The sequence below is a fragment of the Sminthopsis crassicaudata genome, chromosome 4 (genome assembly GCF_048593235.1).
Source record: "Sminthopsis crassicaudata isolate SCR6 chromosome 4, ASM4859323v1, whole genome shotgun sequence".
Taxonomy (NCBI): Eukaryota; Metazoa; Chordata; class Mammalia; order Dasyuromorphia; family Dasyuridae; genus Sminthopsis; species Sminthopsis crassicaudata.
Window position 1 is genome coordinate 209,838,175 of NC_133620.1, and position 21,580 is coordinate 209,859,754.

Here is a 21,580-nt window from a genome sequence, read left to right on the forward strand (position 1 = left end):
CCACTGCTATTATTACTATAAGCTTAACCAGTTCTTGATCCATAATCAGTATATAATAGAGAATGTATAGTCATATATGAAACAACCAATAAACTTTTTAGAAGTCACCTCTGTTCTAATTTTGTGATTATGACATAATGACTCTATTTCTTTTAACAATTTTAGATAATACAAACTGAGATTCTATTCAGATTTAGGAGTATAAAGGGCAATAGAGTAAACCAAATTTTCTACCTTGACCTGTTAATGTTCTTTAAACTTTTCCAAAGGTCAGTAAAGAATCATGAAGTCCACATTCATTCATTCTTAGCCCCCAAACTGAGAAAGTTAACTTAAGTGTCAATTTGTGATTATTGAAATAGTGGTGCCCTGTAATATGGAATAATATTTTGACAATTGGACAGAGATCAACCAATTCCCTTCTCCCTAGGTAGCATACTGTCATTGGATGATGATAACTTTTAGGCAGTACTTACATGGGCTAAGTTTATCCCAATAGTTACAAGTAAATTCCTCCATGAAATTATATCTATTCTTCCCAAAAATCTCATTTTGTGATTCCCTACCCTCCTGGGACAGGAAGAGACAAATGCCATAACTTGGTTTTCCACTGTAATTAAATAAATCTAATGGAAACTTTTAATCCTTACTAATTTTAGAATGACTGATTTTAGTTATTAAAATGAAAATCAGTCAGAATGAAATTTAAATGCTTATAACAAATATCAAATTATCTTCACTCAATCAGGGAAAAATTTCTATTTGACTCATTTACAGGGGAAAAGCACTGACATTTTTCTTTTCACAAAGGTTGAATGATATTAGTTAAGTGTATTCTCAGTGACAAAGACAACATAGTGGAGATGACAGAGCCAAAGAATGAAAGTGAGTTTTCCTATTTCAGTCATATACTACATGTATAAGCTTGGAGAAGTTATTTAATACTTACTTACCTACAAAATGGAAAGAATAATGCCTAATCTAATCCATCTCATCTGGTTATTTTAAGGATCAAATGAAAACAGAGAAAGAAACAAATGATAAAAGGAAATTAATGAATGTTTTTGCTATTGGGTATATATGATCTTTCTGCTAATATTTGAATGCTGTTGGTATCTGTTTGTTTTTAATATGAGATTTATCTCCTATTGTTAAAATGATTTGAAGTGGGAAGATTAAGGAATTTCACAACCTAAGAGTATGATATTAAGTTGTATTTCAGTGAAAGAATTCCTTCAAAGATCACAGAAAATAGAGCCCAGTTACTTCACTATTTTATGATCTTCAAAAAAAAGTCAGGGCTTGGAAAACCTATATGAATGAATTGGCAACACAATATAGCTACTCTTTCATGATACATTCCATAGATTCCCAATTATATTGATAAGCCAGGTCTCCAAATTGCACCTCAGTATTTCTATTCTCAGGGTTCTCATATTGTAGATGGTGTTCTAACATTATGATGCATGAGCCCCACCAGTGGACTCACCATTGATTAAACAGTTAATATAAATTAACCAGCCATAGTTAATTAGCTTTTCCTTGGAGTATATACTGAGGTGGTTTAATAAGAGCAATTGGTACAAACATTTTCTCCCCTCAGTGATCTGAAATACACACACACACACACACACACACACACACACACACACTGTGCACATACTAGTTACATACAGACTCTGGGGTGTGGAGGAGGTGGGAAGAAGGGAGTTTGATTCCTTCCAGTTAAAAACATTTGGGTCTGGCTTCTCAGTCTTGTTGGACTCAGTCAGTTGGAGTTGACCTCCAACATCAAGTGTTGAAAAGATATTCCTGCTGACATTTTGTCATTTTGATATTTATTGTAATTATTTAAGTTTCATTCTAACTAATTTTCATTTTAATAACTAAAATCAGTCATTCTAAAATTAGGAAGGATATCCTTTCTAACTGTAATAGGTAGTTCATATCCAGTTTGTGTTCTTGATTAGCTCAACAGAGATATTTTGGAATTGTTCATATCTGTGTATACTATTGTGATTCTGTTTTATTTTGCTTTGCTGAGGAAATTAGGGTTCAGTGACTTGCCCAGGGTCACATAGGTAGGAAGTGTTAAGTATCTAAGATCAAATTTGAACTCAGATCCTCCTGACTTCAGGTTTGATGCTCTATCCACTGTACCACCTAGCTTCCCCTGATTCTGAATATTTTTTAAATTGATAAAGTTACCAGGGCATCATTATACTAATCAGGGTTAGGGTTTGGGAAATACTCATTACTTAGAATTGATTGAGTGATTGCTTCCTACCTTTCCATAAACATAAAGAAATATCTGTGTCTGTATGTGTGTATACACAGACATATATACATATATGTTATATACAGATTACTATACAGATGCTAGACTGTCAAAAATACTAAATTTAGATAAGATACTAACCTAGAATTTTAATGCTTATAGTCTCATAGATGAATAAGATACAAGCATAAACAGTAATACTTGATGAATAAATAAGCCTTTTTTAAAGTGTTATCCAAAATGCAAAAAAAAAGCATTGATTACTACTGACCATCAGAGATGTATTCAGAGATGTATTTGTTGGAAGAGGGAAAAAGGTAAGATATAGATTAGTGGATATATCATGGAAGATGAGTCACTAGATTTGGTCTTTAAAGAATAGCAAATGGAGGCAAGAAAAGAAATTTTGGATATAGGAAATACCCGAATATATGAGAAGAAATAAATAGAAGAAAATGGAGCTTATTTGGTTGGCATGGAAGAAACAAGATTGACTATACAATAGAATACATATTTAAGAGTAATATGAAATAAAACATCAGATTTGAGAAGATCTTGAAAACTACTAAAGGAATATGAATTTTAAGTAATAGATAATAGAGAATCACCACAATTTGTTAATTTTAGCAGAGTAATTACATGACAATGTTTATAAACATGAAAAATTGTCCCATAATTGATATAAAGGCTATATGGAAGGGCAAAGGCAGTGGAGGTAAGAAACAATATAGGCCCCCACTTGCATTATGTAAAAGTACAAAAGCCAAACTCATATTCTAACCCAAACAAAAGTCAACTAAGGTAGGAAAGAGGCAGTAAAGAATGCTCTCTGAGAGAAGCATCTGATTTAAAAAAGAACTTTGAATCTCCTCAAGAACTTATGCAAGTGCATACTTGAAACATCAGAATTCCATCAAGATGGTAGAAGAACAAAGAGAAAAGCAAATTACCTATTTACTATTATAAACCTTACTATTTATATTAAAAGATAACAGAGATCCTCTCCTTCCATTCTGACAAAAACACATCCTGTTTTTGGTACCTGAAAAGGTCCCTGTAACAACAAGCTTACTAGCTATAACTTTTTTCTCCTTGTGTCAAATCTGAATGTAGCTGAACATACAGATAAGTGACTTTTTAACCTAACATTTCTCTATTTCTATTCCTTCAAACATTATTCCTATAGATATTCTGGGTTCAACTCTGACTTACATTTTCAATGGGGATATTTGTGTATTGGGAATCAGGAAATGTCACAAAACAGAATTTATTTTTATTAATTGTTTTAACCTAAGAACATGAGGAAGAAAGTGTTAATAATGCAGCTGAAATATAAAAGCATTTCACTGTTATACCCCCCAAAGAATAAAATAGTTAATAATACACTCCTATCTATATGGGATTACTATAGTAAATTAACTCAAAAATTATATGAAATAAGAGTTATTGTTAATAGAAACACACTAAAAAAAAAGCTTTTAAAACTTCTAAACATTATTGAGATGTTCCATTGCTCACTTGAAATTGAATAAGTACAAGTACTCTTTCATGTTTTTATGGTGCCAGATGTTTTTATCAGATTTAATGAGGTCTTCTTGTCCATCCCCCTGTCTTTAGGATAAATCAATTGTAAGAAAAGATTTCTATTAAAGAACATGTTTTAAAGTATATGTATAATTCTCTATTCAAAAAAATTATATAGAATGTTCATACTTTGATTTAAAAAGATAACTGGTCATTTTCACAGTAAATTAATATTTGTACTATGTTGTTTAAACCAGTCATTTACAGTGATATCCAAACGAGTTAGATGTCCCATGAGTAGAAATAGAAGTTCTGAGGGCTTTTTATATGGTTGCTGTTGCTAAGGAAACCACATCCTTGATATCCATGTGTTCAACATGTCATTCTCATTTTCTGTCTGGTTCTGAGAGAGCCAACATTGACACTTGGCACCAAAGAAATAAAAAAATACATATCTAATATCTAACTGTTTCTTTACCAAAAATATTTTATATAATGGCTTAATTTACTTTTGGAATTCAAAAATCTTGTTTAAGATAGAAATAAATGACTATGGTCATCAATATGGTTGACAATGTATATGATAGCTTAAGAAATGCTTTTTAAAAATAGAAAAACCATAGTTGGTGAAAGAACAGAACCTATTATAACCAAGTATATTAATAGCAATTTCAGAACAGTGACAGAATCGTAGCATTTAAAAGATATTGATGTCAATATGTTAATAAAAACAAAGGAATAGTGAGTCAAAGTTTAAAAATGATAAATTCCATTAATTTTTAAAATGCCTGTAAAAGACATCTAAATTTATATAAAATAAATGTCAAATCAAAGATAGAAAGATTGTACACATACATATATATACATATATATACATATGCATATATATATATAAATATAAATATTCAAAATAGCTTTTTTTTTGTGAAACCAAGAATAGGAAACAATGCATTGCCCATCATTTGAGAAATGGCCAAACAAATTTTGGTACATGAACACAAGGAAATATCATCATACCATAGGAAATGAAAAAAAAAAAACTAAACATCAGAGTCATTTTAACCATGAAAACTTTGATTACCAGTAGACATATCTAAGAGGAACACAAATAATTTATTCTTGTGTATTAAATACATTTTCTATTCTCAGGGATTTTCCCTTCAGAAATACATTGAGTGTTAAAGAGGCTCTTTAGTTTAATGATACACATTTTTTGTTAGTTCAATGAAAATGAACATGTTTGTCAAAGTAATTTTTCAATCAGTTCATTTATTCAATACCCTTGAAAGTTTTGAAGTGGTACTCTGATGTGTCCATTTAATAAAAAAGCTTTTGTGCATTTCTTAACCATGGGTTTGGGTTTATATTATGAACAATGCTTGAAATGAGAGCTGATTGATTTAAAGACACAGGACTTGTTTCAATTGGTTTCACTCTATGACTGCTTTTATTCTTGCAGATTTTCATCTCTACATTTCTTTTTTTTATTAATTTTTATAATTATAATTTTTGACAGTATATATGCAGGAGTAATTTTTTATAACACTTTCCCTTGTATTCATTTTTCCAAATTTTCCCCTCCCTCCCTCTACTCCCTTCCCTAGATGACAGGCAATCCCATACATTTTACATGTGTTACATTATAACCTAGATACAATATAGCTTTAGATCGGGTACACCTAGACCACCTTCATCTGACTTTTTTTCAATAATTCCCTTGAACTTCTCAACCTTTTATTATTCAATATGAATTTTGTTGTTATTTTTTTCTAGGTCACTAAAATAGTTTCTTGGGAGTCTGATTGGCATAGCACTAAATAAATAAATTAGTTTGGTAGGTATTGTCATCTTTATTATATTCACTCGGCCTATCCACGAGTATTGGATGTCTTTCCAATTATTTAAATCTGACTTTATTTTTGTGGCAAGTGTTTGGTAATTTTGTCATATAATTCCTGACTTTTCTTTGGTAGATGGATTCGCAAATATTTTATGCTCTTGACATTTGTTTGGAATGAAATTTCTCTTTGTATCACTTCTGTTGCATTTTGTTGGTGATGTATAAGAATACTGAGGGTTTATGTGGATTTATTTTGTACCCAGCAACTTTGCTAAAGTTGTGAATTATTTCCAATAACTTTTTATTGGAATCTCTGGGGTTTTCTAAGTATACCATCATATCATCTGCAAAGTGACAGTTTGATTTACTCATTACCTCCTTTAATCTCTTTTTTGAGCCTTATTACCAAAGCTAGCATTTCTAATACAATATTGAATAGTAATAGTCAATAGTAATGGTGATAGTGGACAACCTTGTTTCAATTCTGATCTTCGGGGAAAGAAGATTTCAGTTTATCTCCATTACATATTATGCTTACTAACTGTCTTAAATATATGCTCCTGACTATTTTAAGGAATAGTCCATTTATTCTTATATTCTCAAGCGTTTTTAGTAGGAATGGATGCTGCATTTTATCAAATGCTTTTTCTGCATCTATTGAGATGATCATATGGTTTTTATTAATTTGATTATTAATATGGTCAATTATACTAATAGTTTTCCTAATATTAAACCAGCCCTGCATTCCTAGTATAAATCCCACTTGGTCATAGTGTATTATCCTGGGGATGATTTTCTGAAGTCTTTTTGCTAATATCTTATTTAATATTTTAGCATCAATATTCATTAAGAAAATTGGTCTATAGTTTTCTTTCTCAGTTTTTGATCTACCTGGTTTAGGTATCAGTACCATGTCTGTGTCATAAAAGGAGTTTGGCAGGACTCCTTCATCCCCTATTTTTTCAAATAGTTTATATAACCTTGGGGCTAATTGTTCTTTAAATGTTTGGTAGAATTCACATGTAAATCCATCTGGTCCTGGGGATTTTTTCTTAGGGAGTTGGTTAATAGCTTGTTCTATTTCTTTTTCTGAAATGGGACTATTTAAGGAATTTATCTCCTCTTGTGTTAATCTAGGAAGCCTATATTTTTGGAGGTAGTCATCCATTTCACTTAAGTTAACAAATTTATTGGCATAAAATTGGGCAAAGTAACTCCTTATTATTTCTCTAATTTCCTCTTTATTGGTGGAAAGATCCCCCTTTTCATTTCTAAGACTAACAATCTGATTTTCCTCTTTCCTTTTTCTGATCAGATTTACCAAAGTTTTATCTATTTTATTGTCTTTTTCATAAAACCAACTCTTGGTTTCATTTATTAATTATATATATTTTACTTTCAATATTATTGAATTCTCCTTTTAATTTTAGTATTTCAAGTTTAGCTTTTGGTGGGAGGTTTTTAATTTGGTCTTTTTCTAGCTTTTTAGTTGCAGGCCCAATTCATTAATCTTCTCTTTCTCTATTTTGTTCAAATAAGCCTCTAAAGTTATAAAATATCCCCTTATTACCGCTTTAGTTGCATCTCACAAATTTTGGTATGATGTCTCATTGTTGTCATTATGTTCGGTGAAATTATTAATTGCTTCTATAATTTGCTGTTTCACCCAGTCATTCTTTAAGATGAGATTATTCAGTTTCCAATTACTTTTTGGTCTATTTACCCCTAACTTCTTTTTGAATGTCGTTTTTATTGCATTATGATCTTAGAAGAAGACATTTACTATTTCTGCCTTCCTGCATTTAATTTTGAGATCTCTATGTCCTAATATATGGTCATTTTTGGTACGGGCTCCATGAACTGCCGAGAAGAAAATATACTCCCTTCTATCAACATTCAGTTTTCTTCAAAGGCCTATCATACCTAGTTTTTATAATGTTCTATTTACCTTTTAAATTTCTTTCTTATTTGTTTTGTGGTTTGATTTGTCTAATTCTGAGAGTGCAAGTTTGATATTTCCCACTATTATAGTTTTGCTGTCTATTTCTTCTTACAACTCTCTTAACTTTTCCTTTAGGAAGTTAGATGCTATACCACTTGGTGCATATATATTTAGTATTGATATGGCTTCATTGTCTGTGCTACCTTTTAGCAGGATATAGTTTGCTTCCTTATCTCATTTAATTAGATCAACTTCTGCTTTTGCTTGATCTGAGATAAGGATGGAAACCCCTGCTTTTTTGGCTTTACCTGAAGCATAATAGATTCTCTTCCAACCTTTTACCTTTACTCTGTATGTATCTCCCTGCTTTAAGTGTGTTTCCTGTAAACAACATATTGTAGGGTTCTGACTTTTGATCCAGTCTGCTATCTGCCTCCATTTAATGGAAGAATTCATCCCATTCACATTTACAGTTAAAATTACTAATTCTGTATTTTCTGCCATCATATTATCCCCAGATTATGCTTTTTTTATTCCTTGGCTGCCCTGAACCCCTTCCCCAATATTCAGTTTATAGATCTCACTTGTGATGCACAGCCCTCCCTTTTTAGTATCCCTCCCCCCTCCTTTTAAGTCCCTTCTCCTTTCTTGTACCCTTCCCTTATTCCTCTTTTCCTTTTTCCTTTTCCTCTCCCCCCTTTTAATGAGGTGAGAGAGGATTCTCTGAAAAACAATATGTCAATTATTTACTCTTTGAGCCTACTCTGATGAGAGTAAGATTCACACAATGTTTCTCCCTCTCTCTAAATTCCCTCAGATGTGGTAGATTTTCTATGCCTCTTTCTGGGATGTAGTTTCCCTCTTTTTATCTCTCCTTCCCCTTTTTCTGATACTATCACCTTCCCTTTACTACAGTAAAATCAAATTATCCATGCGGACTTTGTGTATATCCACAACAGAGATACAGTTCTCATGAGTTCTTTTTACCTTTTTCTGCTTGTCTTCAGTCTTGTGCATGTAGATCAATTTTTTTTTGTTTAAGTCTGTTTTTTTTCATAGAAACAAATGGAATTCCTGTTTCATTAAATGACCATCATCTTCCATGGAAGAAAATGCTAAACTTAGCTGTTTAGTTTACTTTTGGTGGCAATCCTTGATCTTTTGCCTTTTGGAATATCAGGTTCCAGGCCCTTTGATCCTTTAATGTGGAGGCAGCCAGATCTTGTGTGACCCTTATTGTGGCCCCTTGATATTTGAATTGTTTTTTTCCTCACTGCTTGCAATATTTTTTCCTTAATTTGGTAGTTCTCCAGTTTAGCCACAATGTTTTGTGGAGTTCTTTTTTTACGGTATTTTTCAGAAGGTGTTCTATGAATTCTTTCAACACCTATTTTCCCTTTTGTTTCTATTGTCTCTGGACAGTTCTCTTTGATGATTTCCTGTAAAATAGAATCCAAGCTCTTTTTGTGATCATAGTTTTCGGGAAGTCCAATGATCCTCAGATTATCTCTCCTAGATCTATTTTCCAGGTCTATAGTTTTTCCCAGTAAGTATTTGACGTTATTCTCCAGCTTTTCATTTTTATTTATTTTTTTTTGGTGGACTGATTCTTGGTTTCTCAATGAATCAATCATTTCTATTTGTTCCTTCTTGATTTTTAATGATTTATTTTCTTCATTCACATTTTTTAGTTCTTTTTATATATGCCCAATTGAGTTTTTAAATGAATTATTTTGCTCTATTGAATTTTTTTACAATTCATTATTTTTTAGTGAGTTATTTTCTTTTTCCAATTCAGAAATGCTACTTTCTTGAGACTTTTTTATCTTTTCCAATTCAGAAATCCTACTTTCCTGTGATTTTTTTAACCTTTTCTAATTCACACATTTTGTTTCCCTGCACCTCCTGTGAATTCTTTATTTTTTTCAACTCAAATTTCAGGGCGTTGTTATTCTCTATCATAGCTTCTCTTTCCTTTCCCCATTTTTCTTCAAACTCTCTTAACTTTTTAATAGTCTCTTCTGGGAGAGAGTTATGTGATGGGGGAAAGGTATCATTCCCCTTTAGGTTGTTATCTGCAGACTCTGCTGTTAGGTTCCTCGAGGTTGGATAATGTCTCTTTCTCTGTATAGAAAGTGTCAATCGTTCTCTTCAGCTGCTTACTCATTGTTAAAAATCTGTTGTGGTTTGCCCTTGGTGTAAATTTATTTATTTATTTACCAGCTTCCTCCCAGACTGGAGGTAGAATGCAACAACTCTGTGCCTGAGGTAAGAAAGAGCTCTCAGAGAGAGTTCCCCTCCCCCCTCCCTGGAAATGCCTCAGAGGTGGTTAGCACACTGAGCTGTGAGGAGTGCTCATTGAAGGACCCCAATGTGTGGCCTAGCGACTGCCCTGAGGCTGTCCAAGGTAATTTGCTGGGATAAACAACTCTACTAAATAATTCTCTACTATTGTAGCACCAATCAATCCTCAGATTGGCATCTCCAGTGTTTGTTGAACTGCATAAAATACTGTTAACAGATTGAAAATCCTTTCTCTACACGATAACAAGAGTACTGGTTCAATATAAAGCTGGAATAAGGAAGATTAGAGTTTAAATCTGGTCTCACACTAATATATTGTTGGTGGAGTTGTGAACTCATGCAACCATTCTGGCAAGCAATTTGGAACTATGTGCAAAAAGCTATCAAACTGTGCATACCCTTTGGCTTAGCAGTGTTTCTACTGAGTCTGTATTGCAAAAAGATCACAAAAAAGGGAAAAGGACCCATGTGCAAAATTGTTTGTAGAAGCTCTTTTTATAGTGGCAAGGAACTGAAAATTGAGGGGATGCTCATTAGGGAACAGCTGAATTAATTATGGTCTATGTGTATAATAGAATATTATTATTCTATATGAAATAATCAGCAAGATGATCTCAGAAAAGTCTGGAGTGACTTATATTAACTGATACAAAGTGAAGTTAGTAAAATAAAGAGTAGTTGTTTTCATCTTCTATGTTGTTGTTTGCTTGTTTTTCTTTCTCATGTTTTTCCTTTTTATCTGATTTTTCTTGTGCAGTATGATAAATGTGGAAATGTTAAGAAGAAATGCACAGGTTTGACCTATATTGGATTGTTTGCTGTGGAAAAGAGAGGGTGAATGAAGGGGAAAAAATTAAAATACAAGGTTTTGAAAGGGCAAATGCTGAAAACTCTTTGCATGTATGTTGAAAATAAAAAGCTATTATTTTTTTAAAAGTTCAATTTAGGGGCAACTAGATGGCACAGTGAATATAGCATCAGCCCTAAAGTCAAGAGAACCTGAGTTCAAATATGGCCTCAGACACTTAGCATTTCCTAGCTGTGTGACCCTGGGCAAGTCATTTAACCTCAATTGCCTCAGAGGAAAAAAAGTTCAATTTAAAGGCCACTTTTTCCATATAGTATTCTATGAGGTCCTTGACATTTTTCTCTCTCATATTTCATATAAATACTTGTCCCTAAGCAAATCACTTAGTTCCTCTCTGACATAGTTTTATCATTTGTAAAATGAAACTAACAATAGCATCTAGCTCCCAAAGTTACTATGAGATTGAAAACATGACAATATTTATATCATTATATAATTCTTAAAGTATTAAGTGTTTGTTATTATCATTACTATTGTTATTTGCCTAGAGAGAATAAAGCAACGTGCTAAGTACTGAGAGAGCACTTTGCTCCTAGTGTTTTAATATAATGGACTTCAAGTGAACACCGATTTTTATTCAAAGGATAATCATGTGGTAACAAATGTAAAGCTACTTCCTAGAAACCCTACTCCCTGAAGCACTACTAATCAACATGACATCACAAGTAGATTTAGTGAATCTAAAGGTACAACTATAGTTTTGATACATGTTCATAATTAGTAATCATCTAAAACAAGGTTTGACAAATTATGGGCTTCAGGCCAAATCCAACTCTGCCTGCTTTTTATATAGACTGGAAGAATGTAAAAATACATAAACACACACACACACATCACACATACACACACACACACTTTTTCAGTAGAGTTTTATGTATTTTTAAACGTAAAAACATGTTTTGTTTTGTTTTTACTTATGGACCTAATAAAAATAGTCAGGCTGATATATTTGACCTATAATCATGGTATGACAATAGCTGATCTAAAATATGGCACAATAATTTATTTTACTTAGACCCTTCTCAGAAATACTTTTAATACTTTATGGATGACTTCAAATTCCCTACAATAACTGATCCAAGTCTTTGTCACTCTCCACAATTTCCAAACTTCTTTTTTTTTTTCCTGAGGCAATTGGGATTGTGACACAGAATTTCCAAACTTGTTCTTTACCCCCTCATAACCAGTAGACTCAATTCCATTATTAATGAGACTGTTTATCAAAATGTTTTTTTTTCAAATTTGTCATTTACAGTCTCTCCTCTTAGCCTACTATCTCAATGAAAGAGATGACCCTCCTTTTTGTGAAGATTAACTATTCCAATTTACTCTTTCCTATTGATATCCCTTCCTTCCATTATGAGTGGAGCATCCATAAAATATCTCTTGATGTTTTATGCCATGTGTACATGTTTAATTTGTTTTATTAGAATGTCAACTTCTTTAGTGCATGTATATTGGTTTTCTTAGTACTTGATTTAGTGTACACATAGTAGGTGCATAAAAATGTGAACTAGGATACACTAAATTTAATTTTAACAAATTTTAGTGCTAGAATGGAACTCAAATGTCACCTAGCCAAAGATCAAGGCAATATATAAAATGATATATACAATAAACTTTTAAAACTATAATCAAAATCTAATATCAAAAGAAAAGGTACCATTTTTTCAAGTTAATCCAGTGACAAATAATATTCAAGGTTTCCTTCATTTGTTTTTTATATTCCAGTTACAGTGTATTTTTCTTGTACAAGGGTGGGATTGAAATTAGAAGAGATATTAGAGGTCTTCAAATGCAATTCTCTTACATCATAGAGAAGGACACTTGGATTCAGAAAAGTCAAATGATTTGCCCAAGGTTAGACAGGCATTGTCGAAGAAAAGATTTAAATCCAAGTATTCTGAGACTTTGAAATTGCATATTCTTTCAATGAGACTAAGCTTCTTCTGGCATTGGGTATAAAGAAACACTTCTGGGTAAAGAGAATCATATAATAAATGTATATAGATTGAAAAAATTCCAAAGAACAGAAATAAAAAGAATATGATAGATAAGAAATGGAATAAGTAAGTACAAATTAGAATATTCATAAAATAAAACCTAGAATGAACATCAAAAAAAATCAAGTAGCTTATCTATAGGTCACCCTACTGAAAGGAAAATATTATTTATTCTAGTAATCTAGTAAAAGTAAGGGATCATTAGTAAACTCTCTGAAGTCTAGCATTCCATTAACCAGTTTACACAGTTAACCACTTTTCACTACATGTAAGACTCAATGGTTGCTAGAAATTATTATGATGTTCTGAGGCATTTCAAGACCCCGAAATACTTCATGAGTGATCAAAAAGAGTAAGATATAATTTTCACTATAATTTTAATATGAAATAAATTTTAGTAGATCACATTGCATAAGCCATGTTTGGTATAAAAGTTAACTCTGAATTAAATGAAATATTTGATTAAACAAAGTATTATGTTCTCCATGACAAAGATATGTAGAAATGTTATAGTAATATGAAGGAATGATCCAAATAGGACATTTAAAAAATTTGTTTTCAAAACTTTTTTAATGACTCCATGATGAGTTAGGATCAATGAAATAAAGGTATGATTCTGAATATCATTCTGAATCATTCTGAATATCAGAGGAAAAAAAGAGAATGTGAAGCAGAAGTGACAATCCTAGTCATAAAATAAATACTATTTAAATACTAATGACACGAAAAAGCAAGAATATGGTTCCATAAACAAAGAAAAAGAAGAAAAGTCCCAAGATAGAGAATAACTAGATTGATTTTAGTATAATAGCAAACAATCTGTAGTTCATAGGTAACCACATACTAATTATTGTGGAAGGAACACTGGATCAGAAGTCAATGGACTTGGGTTCTATTCTCATTTTTTTTCGATTAATTTGTTGTTTAAAAGAACAGACCACTTAATCATTCAAGTCCTAATATTTTTTGTCTGTAGAGCAAGGAGGTTAAGTCATAGTTCTTTTGTGCTCTATAGTTTTTAAAATAAAATTATATTGAGAAATGAAGTACCTTTGAGAAAAATAAAAAGTGGCATCAAGCATCATATCCTTTACCTTTGGATAAATACAATGCACAATTTCAGGTTTCAAGAAGCCTATTGAGGAAAAAAGTGATGTTTTAAAAAATAACAAAATTATTAAGTAAGGATAAAAAGGAGATTCATATAAGTTTTGCTGATTTGGTAAATCCTGAAGTGATTAGAATATTTTCTATTAGGCATGATAAACCTTATCTAGAAGTTCTTCTAGTAAAATGTTTTCCTCCAAAATCTAATTAACTTAAATATATAAAAGATGGTCTGGACTTAATGACATATTTACACTATCAATATCTTCTAAATTTTGGTGTAGATTCATTTTTCACAGCGATAACCAGATATGGGGGGGAAGCTTTTTTTTTTTTTTTTTTTTTTTTTAATTTTAGGAACCGTAGAAAGAAACTGCTATGAAGTTCACCTCACCAAGTAGAAGAATCTCTTTTTCTCATCTTCCCATCTAAATAATAGTGAAAAATAATTAACAATTCTATCACTTTGCTGTCAGAAATAGAACACTTTCCCACAGAACAAAAGGGTTTCTCAGGTAAGAGTAACTTACTCTTTTACCAATTCATCCTGAAGTCAAGGCCTTGAGGTCAAAGTGCTGTCATTTAATTTGTATTTTCAGCACAACCCAAAAAGAACCTTTTTTGTTCAACTGCCACCTACACACTGATGCATCTTCTACCCTTTTATTTTTGTGCTCCCAGATTTTTAAAGTGCTGCTTTGACATCTAAAGATATGCTTAGCAACCCAGGGGATGTCTAAGTATACTACTTCCAGAAACAGTGGTTTTAATATAAAGGTGCCAAAATTTAATGGAACATCACTAATTATATGTTGTATCTGAGGAAAATGTTCCTAAACGATGTATTTATAAAAAAAATTTTCTGAGTACAAGGGTAATATACTCATGAGCAATGAATGAATATAACTCAATGTAAAGTTAATTAGTTTTATAATTTGGAGGGAAAACTTTTAATATATGATCTATACTTCTTTCTTATGCCTTTGTCAGAGTCTGATCAGAAATTGTGTTCTCTATGCCTTCTCTTCTCAGCTCCATATATTCTAATATATTAGTGAGCTTTTTTTCTAGCATACATCATTCTCTTGAAGCCTGAAGTACTCATATTAAAAAAAAAAAAAAAAAAAAAAAAAAAAGATTGCTTGCAGGCACGCAGATGACTTCAAATATTTCTGCACTTCACAGTGAATTGCTCATTCACCTGAGTGTTTAACTGTGTCAATGTGCTCAACATTATCATATTTAATTGAATAGTTCAACAAGATAATATGCCAGTGCACACATCATCCTGAGAAACTGTTCAATGCATTATTGGCTCACAATAAATAAGGCAACTCTCACATGCAACAATGAGAAAGGAAGGGGAAAATATATGAAAAAGAAAGTGGTAGAGAGCGAGAAAGAGAAAGATAACTTCCTAGGGAAAGGGAAATAAAGAAAAGACCAAGGAGAGATTTCTAAAGGCAGATAATATCAATCTGTGTACTTATCTTCCTTAATGAAACCAAGAGGAGTTTGGCAATGAAAAAGGAGCAATGGGAAAAAAAAAGTATTTGAATATCATGAACATGATGAGTATTGTAGCCATTCCTGTGGCCTAGAAGTAAAGATAGCTTAGACTTTTATTATATAAAATGATATAGAAAGCAGGAGAAGAGAATAAGGCTTTGGTCATTCAATGGATGTCCACTGAATTATCTGGAGAGGTCACTAACTTCCTTTCAAAGAGTTGCCAAGAGCATCCAAGACAGCTAGAGTAAAATTGCTTTCTATTCTACCCTGGCTATTCTGAAAGTTTTGGAGACTCTTCGCACATATTGCATGGCAGATATTAGTCTTAATTTCTATGTTTTTTGATGTCACCTACGAAGAATATTCATGATTAAGTTTTGTTTCTTTTTTCTCTCATAATGTTTTTGAATTTTGGGGTTCCAAGTACATATAAGCTTTGCTTACACATTAAACTAGTTTGATTTTTCTAATGCAGACTTCAGGGTTTACAGAGACATTAAGAAATGATTTCCTTTTGGCAAATATCCAATTTTTCTTCCAGCCAAGTGAAAAAAATCACATTACATTTTAGTTATTTTATAGAAATATATCAAGAAATGATCTGATCTGTTCAGCTAATTCTCTGAATGCTGATGTATTTGAACCAGAGAACTAACTGACAGAGACTCAAACCTATATTTTTTAGGTTAAAAATAAACTGCTTCTCACCATTTAGGCAATTGTTAAATAATATAGATCAGGAAATAATACTATTTTGATCCAGTGATTTTTAAAATAGGGAGGTAATTTTTGCAAGGTATTCACGTTTTCCTAATTTGAAGATTTATAATAAAGGACACCAAAAGAAAAAGGAAAGAAATACCAAAAAATTTAATATTGTTATTAATAACACTGTTAACATTAACAATAAAATAGAAATACAATAATAAGTATGTGCAGAAAAAGATTAAATTCAGTATCAATTCCTTAGCAAAAGGTATTAATACAGACAATAGGAGAGGGGGAAGATTTAGCTTTAGAATTAAATTAATTTTAATCTACATTTCTTGATAAGAAATCTAGTTTTCTTCTTAAGATACCATATTGCCTCTACAAAGTCATGAGACACACATAAAAATATTTACAAAGTTACAACTGCTGAGATAATGTAATTCATATAGTACTTTAAGTCTGCAAAATATTGTTTATGTTAGTTATGTTATTTCATCTTAATATCATATTATTTGTGTATGGTAATTTTTGCAGTTATTGTTATGAGTTGTTGATGAGTAAATTGAGATTCAGAGAAGTTTAGTGGCTTACCCAAAGTCACACAGCATGGGACTCAGCCCTGGGATTTGAACCTGAGTATTCTGATTCTTAAATCTAGCACTCTTTCCACTGTCTTGTTTCTAAATTACAATTTCCCTGAGGTCAGGGCCATGTTTCATTTAACCTTAATTAGTTTCAGTAATATAGACTAATTTAACAAAGAATCCATAGCATTCTGCTCATAATACATGCTCAATAAATGTATATTGAATTGAATGAAGATGGAGACCGAAGGAGCTGATTAAACAAGTCTTTCCCAATTTTAATGTTTTAGTCAGGGAGTTATGAGATTTCTGGCTGAAGGCATTTGAGTATCTGTGTATAAAGTTCTCTAGGGCTACATTACAAGTCTTTGAAGAAGCCTTTTACATTTCTATTCCCTTGTAATACTCACTTAAATTCGTCCTGCCCTATCTTTTGCTGTGGTTGCATCATATGAATATTTAGTTGTAGAACTCCAGTTCCTGCGATTTATTTCCCTTCCCTCTTCCTGATCCTCTGTATTTTCTCTGAAGCATCACCAAATAGAAATTGATCAGACTGTGCTTCAAGTTTATATATTTAATCCACATCTGCTGAGTAAAATTTCTGATGAAACTATCATGTTCTGAGAACTACATTGTTCTTCATTAATGCTATTAACAAGGCAGCCAACCAACCAACAAACAAACAAACAAAACAAAAACTCTCTACTTTGGGTTATTGTTACCTGAGACCATCAGTGACTTCAGATGCTTTAAGTGATGTGACTATTTGCTTAGGCAGTTCATTAAAGATATTTTTCAGCAGAAAAACAAAAATGCTTATTTAATTTCAGAAATTAGGAGAAAGCTAGTGACTCAATTAATAGAGTTCTGGGTCCAGAACCAGGAAAACCTGAGTTCAAATTCAGCTTCAGACATTTATTAATTGTGTGACCCTGAGCAAATCATTTAACCTATCCACTGGAGAAGGAAATAGTAAACCCATTCAATATCTTTGACAAGAAAATACCAGGGACAGTATGGTCCATAGGATAATAAGGGATGAAAAATGACTGAACAACAATTTTAGAAATTGTTCAAGTACATACTAAGTTATGGCAAAAGTAATACATGCATTTATATTTGTGTTTGTTTACATATACATAAGTACACATAAATATGCATATGTGTGTGTGTGTGTGTGTGTGTGTGTGTGTGTGTGTGTATAGGCAAATGCAGGGACTTAAAAAATTACCTGAAGTAAAAACCAATTCAAAATATGGCCCTGACCCTTTTTACATATTAAATTCATTTGCTTTTGATTGAGAATAAAATACTTAAGCACTGATTATAAAGGAACAATCAGATAATTTTGCTAGCAAGAAAATTCAGTTAAATCACTTGACTTCAGATGTCTTTTTTTTTTTTTTTTTTTTTTGGATAAACATCCTTTATTGATTCTTCTTTCAAGATTGTACAGAAATATAGTCTGGAATAAACTAGTTCATTTTAAACAGACTCCTACTTAAAATTTTTCTGTGTGAAATAGAGCATACTTTAAATTTACTCTAAGACTCAAAGTCACCACATTATTTTTTTTCTATTTTTTTATTATATATATATATATATATATATATAAAATATTCATAATATTATCCCTTGTATTCATTCTTCCAAATTATCCCCCCTCCCTCTATTCCCTCCCTCCGATGACAGGCAATCCCATACATTTTACATATGTTACAATATAACCTAGATACAATACATGTGTGTGAATATCATTTTCTTGTTGCACAATAAGCATTAGATTATGAAGGTACATGTAACCTGGGCAGACAGATATTAGTGCTAACAATTTACATTCACTTCCCAGTGTTTCTTCTCTGGGTGTAGCTACCTCTGTCCATCATTGATCAACTGGAAGTGAGTTGGCTTTTCTTTATGTTGAAGATTTCCACTTCCATCAGAACACATCCTCATACAGTATTGTTGTTGAAGTGTATAGTGATCTTCTGGTTCTGCTCATTTCACTCAGCATCAGTTGATGTAAGTCTCTCCAGGCCTTTCTGTATTCCTCCTGCTGCTCATTTCTTACAGAGCAATAATAATATTCCATAACCTTCATATACCATAATTTACCCAACCATTCTCCAACTGATGGACATCCATTCATCTTCCAGTTTCTAGCTACAACAAAAAGAGCTGCCACAAACATTTTGGCACATATATGTCTCTTTCCGCTCTTTAGTATTTCTTTGGGATATAATCCCAGTAGTAGCGCTGCTGGGTCAAAGGGTATGCACAGTTTGATAGCTTTTTGGGCATAGTTCCAAATTGCTCTCCAGAACGGCTGGATTCTTTCACAACTCCACCAACAATGCATTAGTGTCCCAGTTTTCCCACATCCCCTCCAACATTCATCATTATTTGTTCCTGTCATCTTAGCCAATCTGACAGGTGTGTAGTGGTATCTCAGAGTTGTCTTAATTTGCATTTCTCTGATCAGTAGTGATTTGGAACACTCTTTCATGTGAGTGAATATAGCTTCAATTTCTTCATCTGAGAATTGTCTGTTTATATCCTTTGACCATTTATCAATTGGAGAATGGTTCGGTTTCTTATAAATTAGGGTCAGTTCTCTATATATTTTGGAAATGAGACCTTTGTCAGAACCTTTGTTTTTAAAAATATTTTCCCAATATGTTCCTTCCCTTCTAATCTTGTTTGCATTAGTATTATTTATACAGAAACTTTTAAGTTTGAGGTAATCAAAATCTTCTATTTTGTGATCAATAATGATCTCTAGTTCTCCTCTAGTCATAAATTCCTTCCTCCTCCACAAGTCTGAGAGGTAGAATATCCTCTGTTCCTCTAATCTATTTATTATCTCCCTCTTTATGCCTAAATCATGGACCCATTTTGATCTTATCTTGGTATATGGTGTTAAGTGTGGGTCCATATCTAATTTCTGCCATACTAATTTCCAGTTTTCCCAACAGTTTTTTCCAAATAATGAATTTTTATCCCTAATGTTGGTATCTTTGGGTTTGTCAAAGATTAGATTGCTATAGATGTACCCTTTTTTGTCCTTTGTATCTAATCTGTTCCACTGATCTACTGGTCTATTTCTTAGCCAATACCAAATGGTTTTGGTGACTGCTGCTATATAATATAGCTTTAGATCATGTACACTTAGACCACCTTCCTCTGAGTTTTTTTTCATTAGTTCCTTTGCAATTCTCAACCTTTTATTCTTCCATATGAATTTTGTTGTTATTTTTTCAAGGTCATTAAAATAGTTTCTTGGGAGACTGATTGGTATAGCACTAAATAAATAGATTAGTTTGGGGAGTATTGTCATCTTTATTATATTCGCTCGGCCTATCCAAGAGCACTGAATGTCTTTCCAATTATTTAAATCTGATTTTATTTTTGTGGCAAGTGTTTTGTAATTTTTCTCATATAATTCCTGACTTTTCTTTGGTAGATGGATTCCCAAATACTTTATACTCTCAACATTTGTTTGGAATGGAATTTCTCTTTGTATCTCTTGCTGTTGCATTGTTAGTGACATATAAAAATGCTGAGGATTTATGTGGATTTATTTTGTATCCTGCCACTTTGCTGAAATTTTGAATTATTTCTAGTAGCTTTTTAGCAGAGTCTTTGGGGTTCTCTAAGTATACCATCATGTCATCTGCAAAAAGTGATAGTTTGATTTCCTCATTTCCTACTCTAATTCCTTGAATCTCTTTCTCGGCTCTTATTGCCGAGGCTAGCGTTTCTAGTACTATATTGAATAGTAATGGTGATAGTGGGCAACCTTGTTTCACTTCTGATCTTACTGGGAAAGGTTGTAGTTTATTTCTATTGCATATTATGCTTACTGACAGTCTTAAATATATGCTCCTGATTATTCTAAGGAATAGTCCATATATTCCTGTACTCTCAAGAGTTTTTAGTAGGAATGGATGTTGGATTTTGTCAAATGCTTTTTCTGCATCTATTGAGATGATCATATGGTTCTTATTAATTTGATTATTAATATGGTCAATTATATTAATAGTTTTCCTAATATTAAACCAGCCCTGCATTCCTGGTATAAATCCTACTTGATCATAGTGTATTATCCTGGAGATGATTTTCTGAAGTCTTTTTGCTAATATCTTATTTAAGATTTTAGCATCAATATTCATTAAGGAGATTGGTCTATAATTTTCTTTCTCAGTTTTCGATCTACCTGGTTTAGGTATCAGTACCATGTCTGTGTCATAAAAGGAGTTTGGCAGGACTCCTTCATCCCCTATTTTATCAAATAATTTATATAACATTGGGGCTAATTGTTCTTTAAATGTTTGGTAGAATTCACATGTAAATCCATCTGGCCCTGGGGATTTTTTCCTGGGGAGTTGATTAATAATAGCTTGTTCTATTTCTTTTTCTGAAATGGGACTATTTAAGCAATTTATCTCCTCCTCTGTTAATCTAGGGAGCCTATATTTTTGGAGGAAGTCATCCCTTTCACTTAAATTATCAAATTTATTGGCATAAAGTTGTGCAAAGTAACTCCTTATTATTTCTCTAATTTCCTCTTCATTGGTGGAAAGATCCCCCTTTTCATTTGTAAGACTAACAATTTGATTTTCCTCTTTCTTTTTTCTGATCAAATTTACCAAAGGTTTATGTATTTTATTGGCTTTTTCATAAAACCAACTCTTGGTTTTATTTATTAATTCAATAGTTTTTTTACTTTCAATATTATTGATTTCTCCTTTTAATTTTTGTATTTCAAGTTTAATTTTTGGTTGGGGGTTTATAATTTGGTCTTTTTCTAGCCTTTTAAGTTGTAAGCCCAATTCGTTAATCTTCTCTTTCTGTATTTTCTTCAAATAAGCCTCTAAAGATATAAAATTTCCCCTTATTACTGC